This window comes from Nansenia antarctica, assembly GCF_963989245.1.
Source record: "Nansenia antarctica genome assembly, chromosome: 2".
Classification (NCBI taxonomy): domain Eukaryota; kingdom Metazoa; phylum Chordata; class Actinopteri; order Argentiniformes; family Microstomatidae; genus Nansenia; species Nansenia antarctica.
This window is the reverse complement of record NC_137675.1, coordinates 82,565,904-82,577,896: the sequence shown is the minus strand read 5'-3', so window position 1 is coordinate 82,577,896 and position 11,993 is coordinate 82,565,904.

Sequence of the window (11,993 nt, the reverse complement as noted above, 5' to 3'; positions counted from 1 at the left end):
AGCCAACTAGCCAACCAGCCAGCCAACCAACCAGCCAACCAGCCAGCCAGCCAACCAGCCAACCAGCCAACCAACCAGCCAACCAGCCAACCAGCCAACCAGCCAGCCATCCTGGCAGCACACCTGCCGACAAACAGAAGCTCTGACTGGAGACAGGCGTTGAAGGCCTAGTCCTCCTCTCCCTCACTCCCTCCTCTCCCTCTCTCCCTCTCCCTGCCTCTCTCCCTCTCTCCCTCCTCTCTCCTCCTGCCTCCCACCCTGCCCCGTACCTCATAACAAGGGCTTGTGAAGTGTGTCTCACAGCTAGGCTCTGGTGCTTTACTCTGGAGCTGTGCAAACATACACAGACACACTCACACATTATCAAACACTTATTTACACATACGCCTGCACACACACAAGCACACAAAACACACACCCCCCCACACACACACACACAAACACACACACTCACGCACACACACACACACACGCACATGCGCACACAACGAAAAAAGTTTGTGTCTGGCCAGACTGATTTCTCACAGATGCTGTCTAAGAGATACCAAATGTTTTATTGATTTAAATAAATTATAGTACGCTGTGTCATCTGAATGTTTCCTGTTGGACATTTCCACACAACTGAAGGTTATCAACCCGTCAACAGTACTGTAACGTGTGTGTGTGTGTGTGTGTATGAGTGTGTGTGTGTGTGTGTGTGTGTGTGTGTGTGTGTGTGTGTGTGTGTATGTGTGTGTGTGTGTGTGTGTGTGTGTGTGTGTGTGTGAGGAGCAGGTACAATGTGCTTTACAGAACAAGATAAAATAGTACACACAGTCAGAATAAAAACAACAACAACATAATTAAAGCATAGGATATAAGACCTGATTTAGACCTGGTATTTAATAGAAAATACAAGTGGAATACAAGTGATAAGAGAGGAATAAAACCTTGACAAACAGATTTACTGTATAAATATACCCATTACCTGTGATGGCCCGAGGGCAGCAACTCTCTCTCTCTCTCTCTCTCTTTCTCTCTCTTTCTGAGAAAGACATCATGACATGATTGCTACCTTTCAGCTAGGTTTATTTCACTGCCAAATAACAGGGGTGCTGGCAACCTGAGTTGTGAATTTCCCTCGTCATTACCTTCAGTTGTCTCATCCGTAGTCTACAGAGGAGGACTCAAATGTGGCAGCATCGTTTATCAGCCGAGGATGAGGACCTTTCACTTCCTGGTGTGGGGGTTACCGTGGCAACATCCTAACAGTCATAAACAGCTTTCTTTCGTCTGTATCTTGAGCCCCCCCCCCGTACCGCTGACATGAAAGAGCTTGTGAAAGACGTGAGACTTGTGAAAACAGAATCTAGTCTCTTTCACATCTCTGTGATAACGAAGGGAAAGGAAAGAGGGGCCATGGGTCAGAGACTAACAGAGGTCATCCATGTCCTACAACATCGGCCAGGAACTAGCGATGGTCGTTAATGTTGTACAACATCGGCCAGGAACTAGCGCAGGTTGTTAATGTTGTACAACATCGACCAGGAACTAGCGAAGGTCGTTAATGTTGTACAACATCGGCTAGGACCGAGCGAAGGTCACTACCGTAGTCTGACATAGATAGACCAGGAACTAACAAAGATCAATACTGTCGTACAACATCGGCCAGGACCTAGCGAAGGTCATTACCATAGCCCAGACAGCCCAAAATAAACTGGTTAGGCTTCTGCTAGGCCTCAACCCTAGGACACATCTAACCGCTGCTCATTTTTTGAGCCTTGATTGGCTACGAGTAGTTGACAGAGTGCAGCAGCTTGCACTGGGCCTGGTCTTCAAGATACGCTACACCACAAAGACACCCAAGTACCTGTCAACATACTTCCAAAAAGTGAACAACGTCCACACATACAATACCAGAGGAAGCTCCACGAACCACGTTCAACCGCGTTGCACCACAAACAAGGGGATAAACTCGTTTGCAAACTATGCAGTAAAAATGTGGAACGCCCTTCCTATAATCTTAAAGGAGTGCAAAACACTGCCCACCTTCAAAACCACTCTCAAAAAACATTTACAGGAGGCTGCAATCCGTAACTGGACCCTCTAAATCAAAAATCAGATTAAAAGACCCGAACTACTGTACATACTTTGTGTTTTGTCCCCCGCCCCCACCTGTGGTGTATGTCCCCACCTGTCCTACCCGCTGTACATACCTAATGTTTTGTTGTATTGTTCTTCCCATGATGGATGTATATTTATCTTGTAGATAGTACTAGTTATTTGTCTGTATTATCTTGTAGATAGTACTAGTTTTTTTTTTGTCTGTCTTACATTACGTAACGATGAATTGAGAATCAAGGACCCCAATTGAAATAAGCCAGTGGCTTTCTTGGGTTTTTATCCTGTTAGTTGACCTTGTATGTAATAAGTACTTTCATGTACCTACTTCTGCAAATCTTCTAATAAAGTTTTCAATCAATCAATCAATCAATCGACATTGGCAGGAACTAGCGAAGGTCATTACCGTTGTCCGAGATAGACCAGGAACTAACGACGGTCATTACTGTCGTACAACACCCTGGAAGCGGCTTCATACCACAGTAACATGAAAGACCCCAAGAGTGATGAGGTGGCTTCAGAGTGCCTGTTCTAAATGCACACATTCCCCAATGAACACAGGGCTGCCCAGAGGAAGTCCCCAGAGTTTGAAAATCCTGCTAACAACATTCTACACCACCAGACGACAAGAGAACGCTCTCTCACTCTGCAGTCATTGCAGGGCTGGTCCTAGGCATTTAGGTGCCCTAGGCGAGAGTATGATTTGATTGTCCCCCCTCCCCCCAAACTTTAGGGGCACCACCACCCCCACCACATTAAGCCACCAGTACTGCCTCATCACCACTCACACATTCAACAGTAACAATAAGGTACAAATAAACATATTCAAACATTAATAGTGCAATCAGAAATCAAAAATGTAATTATTTAAATGTAAAAAATTGGCATTTAGCGCCCTCCAGGCATTTGGCGCCCTAGGCGACCGCCTAGTTCGCCTATGCCTAGGACCGGCCCTGAGTCATTGTGTTCTGGATTCTATACCTGGACGCAGGATACAGTATACAAGACACAGGATACAGTATACAAGACACAGGATACAGGACAGTCCTGTTACTGTGTGTGGTTGCTGCCAACGTGACAAGAGAGGAGCAGAGCAGTGTGCTTCATTCACAAATGACAGGTTTTCCTTGTAGTGTACAGTAGACTACCTGCTACTTTGACGGAACCCTGCGGAACCCTCACACGGTGAGACAGACATAACGGAGCCTTCTAGAACGTCGATGTGGAACTCTAACCTCCTTAGAGGGATAATAGAAAGCTCTAGAGCGTTGACGTGGAACCCCAGCCCCTCCACACAGAAGCTAACAGTAAAAAGACCCTGAGGTAAAGTGTTACCTTGTTAAAACATTTTCCTAAACCAGACACAAAATGCCCAATTTACTGGTGCCCTGGTTCCTGTCCCGCAGATGTCCGTAAACTACATGTTGTGTGTTTAAAATCTATGATTATTAGGCCCCCTGCAACGTGTTTCTACACCCCATTCCCTGCCCCCCCCCTCCCTCCCTCCCTCCACCCCCTCCACCCTCTCCACCCCCCCCCCCCCCCCCCCGTAACATCCCCTCTGTGCTTTCGGCAAACATATGGCTCCTGCAAAACTTCAAACGGTGTCTTCCGTTCATAAAAAAGAAAGGGCTTTGAAAGAGAGGCACCTTCAGCTCGGAAAAGGGCTGAGGGAACAAGGCTTCAGTGCCTTCATTAAAGGGCTCTTATGGAGGTAATGAAAAAGCAGCAGTCCCCTTTTCATCACGTACGGCACCGTGGCGGGCCGCTCGTTCCCCCTCTCAGCGAGGCTTTGGTCTCCCCGCTGGGAAAAGAAAAAGGGGAGACCTTTATTTTTTATATTTATAATAAACTTTTTTTAATTTATTTTTTACAGTAGCTACCTCAGGCTGGTCCGGAAGTGCAAGGTAGACAGAACAGGACAGGACATCAAATTATATATGGGTTAATGGCCTAGCTGTACGTCACATCGTACACTACAGCAAGATGTATCGGCGAGGGCCCAAGGACATGGTTACTAACCTATACTTAACCAACTGCTCAGATGTATCAGCTGTATCTGCAGTACTAAATCAACATGAATACAGTTTTCAATAATACAGCTTTTTTTATAACTGATACTTTAAACCACTTGACTGTTAAGGAACGTTATTCCTCTACGTTAAGGAATCGTGAGCTTAGAATTATAAGGTTCTATCTCTCTGTTTAGGGTAGTTCAGAGATATTGAGCGTCAACGTTTTTACATTCCATTATGTTTTGTGAGATGGAACCTTTGTATTTGATTAATTACTAACTCAAAAATTTCAACATTTTTAAAAATAACACCACACAGGCATTAATAAACACCTAATGGATGAGATTATGTAAAAAACTCAATTCTGACAAAAACCTTATAATTCTAACGTCACGGAATGTGTAGCTCACTCGGAGGATGGGCTCATTGTAATGCATGGGTGGTTGTAATGCACATGTGTCGGATACCATTCCTCTTCCCGTTCCATGCATTGCAACGAGCCCGTCCTTCGATTTCCCCTTGGTCCCTGCCGAAGACCGTCTGGGTGAATTTGGCTCGAAAAGACTGAGGTATGGGGGGGGCGTCTGGGTAACGTAACTCACTAAGACACATGCCACGTAACCGCAGGGTCGCTGGTTCGAATCCCGCTATCGACCTATCCTGCATGTCTTCCCCCCCCTCTCTCTCTCTCTCTCTCTCTCTCACCCATCCTTCCTGTCAATCTCTACTGTCTCTTTCCCCAATAAAGCAGAAATGCCCTAAAAACATATTCGGAAAATACTGAGCCGACCAAAGAATCATCTGAACAAACTGTATTCAGTCTTCAATTACGGAGTCAACAAGAAGCTGCTGTAGAAGCTGCATGACTATTGGCAGACTGAATCAAAGAAACCCAGAATGATACACTACAGCCGCCTCAAACAACCAAACGCTGTGGCCCCCGGATTTGTCCTCACATTACCCCTCGAACCTAAGAACGCCGTTTCTTAAAATAATGTCAAAGAATCATTATCCCCTTTGACTTTTATTATTGTCGTCTTCACCACAACAAGAAAACACAACCGTTTTTTTAACCCCCCTCTTCCAATTAAGATTGAATGGGCTATTCTGATGTGTGTCTCTCTCTCTCTCTCTCTCTAGCAGAGCGCAATTAGAATTCCAGAAAGCCTTGCTACTTTCCACTGTCCCGTGTCCACCCGCGGTGCTGAGCCTAGCAGGAACAGCTGGTGTCTCTATCAGAGGCGAGTGTGTCGTGTCAAGTGCAAGAGGAGCGGCAGCCATTATGTGCTGTGCTGTGGCAGGGGGGAGAAACGGTGTTGTGCTAAACGAGGGGGGGGGGGGGGTCTTTTCTTTCGTTCTTATCGTCTCACCCTTTCTCCCTCTGTCTCTCTCTGTCCCTCTCCCTCTCTCCTTCTGTGTCTCAGTCTCTCTGCTTTTCTCTCTCTCTCTCTCTCTCTCTCTCCAACCCTCCCTCTGTCCCTCTCCCTCTCTCCTTCTCTCTTTCGTATCCTCTCTCCTCTTCTCCCTGTCTCTCTTTCCCTCTCCTTCTTCCTGTCTCTCGCTCAGTGTCTCAGTGTCTGTCTGTCTCTCTCTCTCTCTCTTCTCTCCCTCTGCCTCTCTCCTTCTCTCTCTACTTCTCCCTCTCTCTCTCTCTCTCCAGGGCCTCCACCCTGAATTTGAACTACCAGTCTGAACCTGACAAGGGACTGACCACAACACTGCCCACAGTGCAGTAGATCACAGAGTACCCAGGCCAGGCAGTAGATCACAGAGCACCCAGGCCAGTTAGGCCAAGCCAAGTCAAGCAGCTACCGTACAGTAAATAACTGCTTCTATTTCAGACGCAGTCCTTCAGAGTCCACGGCCATGCACAGCCCTGGTAGAGCTCTCGGTCCTAACCCTAACCCTAACCCTCTCTGTGATTGGTCCTAACCCTAACCCTAAGCCTCTCTGTGATTGGCCCTAACCCTAACCCTAAGCCTCTCTGTGATTGGCCCTAACCCTAACCCTAAGCCTCTCTGTGATTGGTCCTAACCCTAACCCTAAGCCTCTCTGTGATTGGTCCTAACCCTAACCCTAAGCCTCTCTGTGATTGGCCCTAACCCTAACCCTAAGCCTCTCTGTGATTGGCCCTAACCCTAACCCTAAGCCTTTCTGTGATTGGCCCTAACCCTAACCCTAACCCACACATACAGTAGACATGGGTTACATCCTGATAGGCTATAATAGGTTTGTTAGGTGTGACGGGCGGGGCTCGAACCCAAGCGGGTCACAGAAGCGTCAACCTTTAGGTCAAAAGGCCGTCCTCAAGGGCCTCGAGCTGACGTTGTCTTGGAGCGGGGCTACCTCGCCGCAAGATTACCAGTCACCTCCCACCGACCAGCCACATAGGATTCAGTAGGATACAGTAAGGATGCGGTATGTGATGTAGTTAACATATGTGTCATATATCTACCGTGTTGCGTAATACCTCGGCCTAGTCTCTCTCCGTGGAGGAATGTGAGGGAGTTGAGCCCCGAGGTGGGAACAGGCCCAACATCACTGCTAAAACCCTTTACTGTGAGTGAATTAGACGTTAGACTCTCGTGTAGCAAAGTGGAACGAATCGCAACCAATCCAAACGCGCCGATCCCAAAGCCACCAATCCACAGCCCGAGACCCGAACGAGATCAGTCCCACTCTCTCCCTATCCTCCTTCCTCCCTCTCTCTTTATCCTCCTTCCTCCCTTCCTCCTTGCCAAACTTCCAGTCTTCCATCCCTCCCTCCTCCCGTTTTGGCATTTGTGTTTCCATTCCAGGCCCGTCCAATGCTGGCACCACTTTCTCTGTCTCTCTCTCTTTCTCTCTCTCTTTCTCTCTCTGGATCCCTCTCTCCCTTGCTCTTTCTATCCGGATCCCTCTCTCCCTGGATCACTCTCTCTCTCTCTCTTTCTCTCTGGATGCCTCTCTCTCCCTCACTCTTTCTATCCGGATCCCTCTCTCTCTGGATCCCTCTCTCTCTCTCTTTCTCTCTCTGGATCCCTCTCTCTCTCTCTTTCTCTCTCTGGATCCCTCTCTCCCTCACTCTTTCTATCCGGATCCCTCTCTCCCTGGATCCCTCTCTCTCTCTCTGGATGCCTCTCTCTCTCTCTCTCTCTCTCTCTCTCTCTCTCTCTTTCTCTCTCTGGACCCCTCTCTCTCTCTTTCTCTCTCTGGATCCCTCTCTCTCTCTGTATCACTCTCTCTCTCCAGATCCCTCTCTCCCTGGATCTCTCTCTCTCTCTGTATCACTCTCTCTCTCTCACACTCTTTCTCTCCAGATCCCTCTCTCTCTGGATCCCTCTCTCTCTCCAGATCCCTCTTTCTCTCACTCTTTCTCTCTGGATCCCTCTCTCCCTGGATCCCTCTCTCTCTCCACCTGGATCCGACCAGCTCTCACATCCACCCTCCTCTAAATCTCTCCTACTCCTCCAGGCTAACTGTATATGTATGTCCTGTCTATGGATAAATATATAGCATCAATGTCCCAAAAAAAATTTAAAAGAAGAAAAAAAAGACTTGATTCCTACTTTCTTCTTCATCTTTGATCACATAATGACACGTATTAGCTGCAGCAGACTACGATGATGATACCTATAAAGTATGTATGAATGACAGAGTAGGACAGATTATATGATGTATAGGATTATGAGTGTAGGTCAGATTATACAGTATGCAGGATGACTTCTCCGTAGGTGGGGTTGGGCTGCAGTCCTGATGACAAGGAGAGCCAATAGGGTTGCAGTCTTGATGAGAACAGCCAATAGGGCTGCAGTCCTCATGACAAGGAGAGCCAATAGGGCTGCAGTACTCATGACCAGGAGAGCCAATAGGGCTGCAGTACTCATGATGAGGAGAGCCAATAGGGTTGTAGTCCTCATAATGAGGAGAGCCAATAGGGTTGTAGTCCTCATAATGAGGAGAGCCAATAGGGTTGCAGTACTCATGACAAGGAGAGCCAATAGGGCTGCAGTACTCATGACAAGGAGAGCCAATAGGGTTGCAGTACTCATGACAAGGAGAGCCAATAGGGCTGCAGTACTCATGATGAGGAGAGCCAATAGGGTTGCAAGTCTCCGATTTTTACCTCCACCAGCCTCTACTGGTAACAGCATTAATACAAGTTGTTGCTAGAGTTATTACTGTGGTATTACACATGTACTGTATAACACCAACTTATTGTTTCACCGATCAGTTTAGGAAAAGTCCCACAACTGATTGTCCGATCACTTCGGTCATTCACAACAGTTCATCCCAGTCTGCCATTCTAATTCAATGGTTCAATGGGTTCTTGCTTTCCAGAGCGTCAAACATGTTCATGTTTCAGATCAAACCAATACCTCTCTCCTCCTATTTCAGGCTGAGACTGGTTTGGCCTTCCCTGTAGGGAATCATGTTGTTAAGTCAGTGACTTGGAATGAAACAAGAGGATCAGAGTGTGTTTGTGAGAGATGTAAAGAAAGGCAATGTAGAACTGTAAACCACAACTGGTTACAACTTCCCTGTCAACGTGAGCCAATCGCCATCTCGAGCCATTTGTTATTTGCATATTTTGAGTCCTTTGATCGGTCCATTTTGAGGACCTTGAGGTACAGTCAGTAATTGTGGGACTTCTGAAGTCCTTTTTAGATGTATTTAATTTTGTTGTTGTTGTTGTTTTGGGTTTTTGGGAGGGGAGGGGGTAGTTTTTAGAGGCCTCTGTACTGGATCCAGTGTGACCTTACATGTCCTCCATTTTTAGGTTGATCGAAGTCCGTTGAAAATGTACGTCTACGCACAGTCAATTACACATTGAGCAACAGCTGATAATCTGTTATTAACAGGACCTCATGAGTGCTCATGATCCCAAAACAGGGGTCGCTGAAATATTCTGAGCATCTGGCTTCAAAATGGCTTCAAAGATCAAGACAAAAAAAACGTTAGTCTTTTATGTGAATTTTTATGTGAATGCGAATACGTGGATGGATTTTTTTTTGGAACAGTCTCTACCTCCTCCTATGATTTACTGATGATAATGCAGGTGTTACCGTGCTACTGGGTCCATCCAGATACCCTCCTGCATTCCTCTCCTCCTGCCCTCCTCTCCTCCCCTCCCCTCCCCTCCCCTCCCCTCCTCTCCTCTCCTCTCCCAGGTACCCTAATATTTTTTTTTTATTATGACGTGGCCGCCGGGTGGGAACCACATAAAGGAGGGACCCCCGCTCCCAGGGGGAAACAGCTGGGGCCGCGCACACCGCTGCGTGTAGCCGGTGTTTAGCCAGGCATCTCCGCGTCCGCGCGTCTGTTAGAGCGGCCCAGGAGGAGGGTCCCGACAGCTGTTTGAACACGGCTGACACCAGCGTGCCCAGTCCCTCTGGCTCCGACCCCTGGGCTCCGCTCTTCAATAAGCAGGACCCGGCAGTGGGTGATGAGGTGTATTACACAACACTGGGAGACACCTGAGGGGAGGATAATAGGAGGGTGGGCAGGGGATGTTAGGGTGGTGGGGGGTGTTGGGGGGGGGGGGATAGGGGTGGGAGGTTGTTGCGGGAGGGGTCCAGGGTGAGAGCTCCAGGTGACATCGCGGACATGAGACGAGCTGTTTTGCATAATGCAGTGGAGAAGAAGGAGGAACGGGGGGGGGGGGGGGGGGCACAAAAGCAAACATGTCATTTGTTAAATGTGTAGACAGGGGCTGCTTCTTTCGTCAGGACAATTTCAAATATGTAAACTGCATGTATGTGTTCTCTCCATGGAATGTGGTGTCCTTTGAGTACTGACATGAGCACTATACAAAATAAATAAATTATGATGATTATGATGATTATTATTATTATTATTATTATTATTATTATTATTAGCTCTGGTTGCAAAAACGGCTGTTCTGTCCTGTATTTGTTGAGTCACAATGGGCCTTCTTCTGAAATCCTCATGTGGGTCACGACAGAAAGGACTTTGGGAAACTGACTGTTTAAAAAAAACGAAGGCCCCGTTCGAAAAATGTAATAAAGCTTCCTTCCTTCCTCATCCCTTGATCTAACCACTGGGCTAACGTAGTTGGACTGGTCACGGCAATCATTCCACTGCATTGCGTTCACCAATAAACCACCTGAGATCTGTTTTGATGGGCTGAGGCTGAAATATGGCTTCGTTAATGCTGACTCTGGACAACAGAGACCCATGAGAGATCTTTCTCTCTTTCTCTTTCTCTCTCTCTCTCTTTCCCCCCCTTCCTCCCTCTCTCTTTTTCTCTCCCCCCTCCCTCTCTCTCTCTCTTTCTATCTCTCCCCCACTCCCTCTCTTTCTCTCTCTCCCTCCCTCTACAGTACAGTGCCCCCATACTCATAAGTGTATTATTTCCTTCCTCATCTTCTGGCCCATATAATCCCATCTTGTCTGAAAGAGCTGGAGAGGTAGGCTACTGTAAAAGCAATGTGGTGGCGACCGTCAAATGGCAGGTGAGGTTTCCATATACTGTGTATTCATATTGACTATACCATTGACCCCAAGCACCTTTTAGCCTCTGGACATCAGCCCCTTTCCTTTGTGGTATAGCGTGTTCAGGAACTGAATGAGGGTGGGAGAGGCCGACTCTGCAGTTTCTGCGGTTGGACTTGACATTCTTATTGCAAGGTCTTGCAAGTTTTAAATTTATTTTTTTGTGTGGTAGAAAATTGGACATTCAAACAAACAAGAATACCGCCTCTGTCTTGAAGCTTTAACCTCAATTTATGTCGAACATGACATTTACAGGACGAAAAATAAACACATTTAGGCTGCAGTCCAGGCCAATCAACAACATTGACGGCCCAGTTATGTGAAACACTTGTATGAGCTTCAGGCAGATTTTTTTTTGTTTTAAGCATTGAGTAGCGACGCCTACATATAGGCTACACTGGTTTGGCATTTACATTAAACAGTAGAGTCTTCAATTAAGATTCTTGGTATCGAAATCAAATGGGTTTTCTATTTCCATAAGTTCAGTTACTTCGTCAGAAAAAACTAATAGACATACACCACAAGAGGTCTAAAATAGCCTAGTGTTTTAGGCTCAAGAAAAAAGGATTGTTTTATTCACAGAAGGAAATACCAAAATTATAATGAATGTAATTCAAGGCAACATGCTGACACATAGACCACATAGTTGCGGTGAGTTTGACCTTATATTCAGACGGGTGGTTTGGTGTCACCTAAAATTAAGCAGTCAATCTCTTAAGACCTATAACTGACTTTTAGCAAAGACTCCGGAGACAAATATTAACGAATACAGGACATTCTGATAGCGGCCCATTTTCACCTGATTTAGAATTGAAAATGATGAGGTGGCGTTTTGTTTTCTTTCTGAAAGATAGAGCATTCCAACGTCATCCTCGTAAAAAAAAAAAAGGGGGGGGGGGGAAACGAGGCAGACGCATTTCTTGGATAATGCGAAGGCATGTGAGTCGTTGAGAAGTGAGGAGAGAGAAAGAGAGGAAAGAGAAGGGACGGGACTGGCCGGTTCCGCTCAGAGCCTGCAACGTGTCTGCGGTGTGGAGAAGAGACGGAACCGACGCCAATGGCTTTGGTCTCTGTTTCATAGGACAGGCGCGTCTGCTCCATGCTGGGCGTAATTATAGCACCTGCAATAATGGGCCGTTATTGAGCACAACGCCTTGGGGGAATTAAACGTCATTCAGTGATGAACGCTTCATGTCATTTATTTGGTAGCTGTTTGGTGAAAACATTAATTGAAAAGTCCATTTGCCTTTTGTGTTTTATTCTAGGCTATTAACAAACTTGAGAACGTCAAATTGTCGAAATATTCCCCCCTCCCCGCCTTGGAAAGTAGAACTCTGCCCTGAAAATACACATCTGTTTCTGTCGTTAGGACAAGTTAGCATT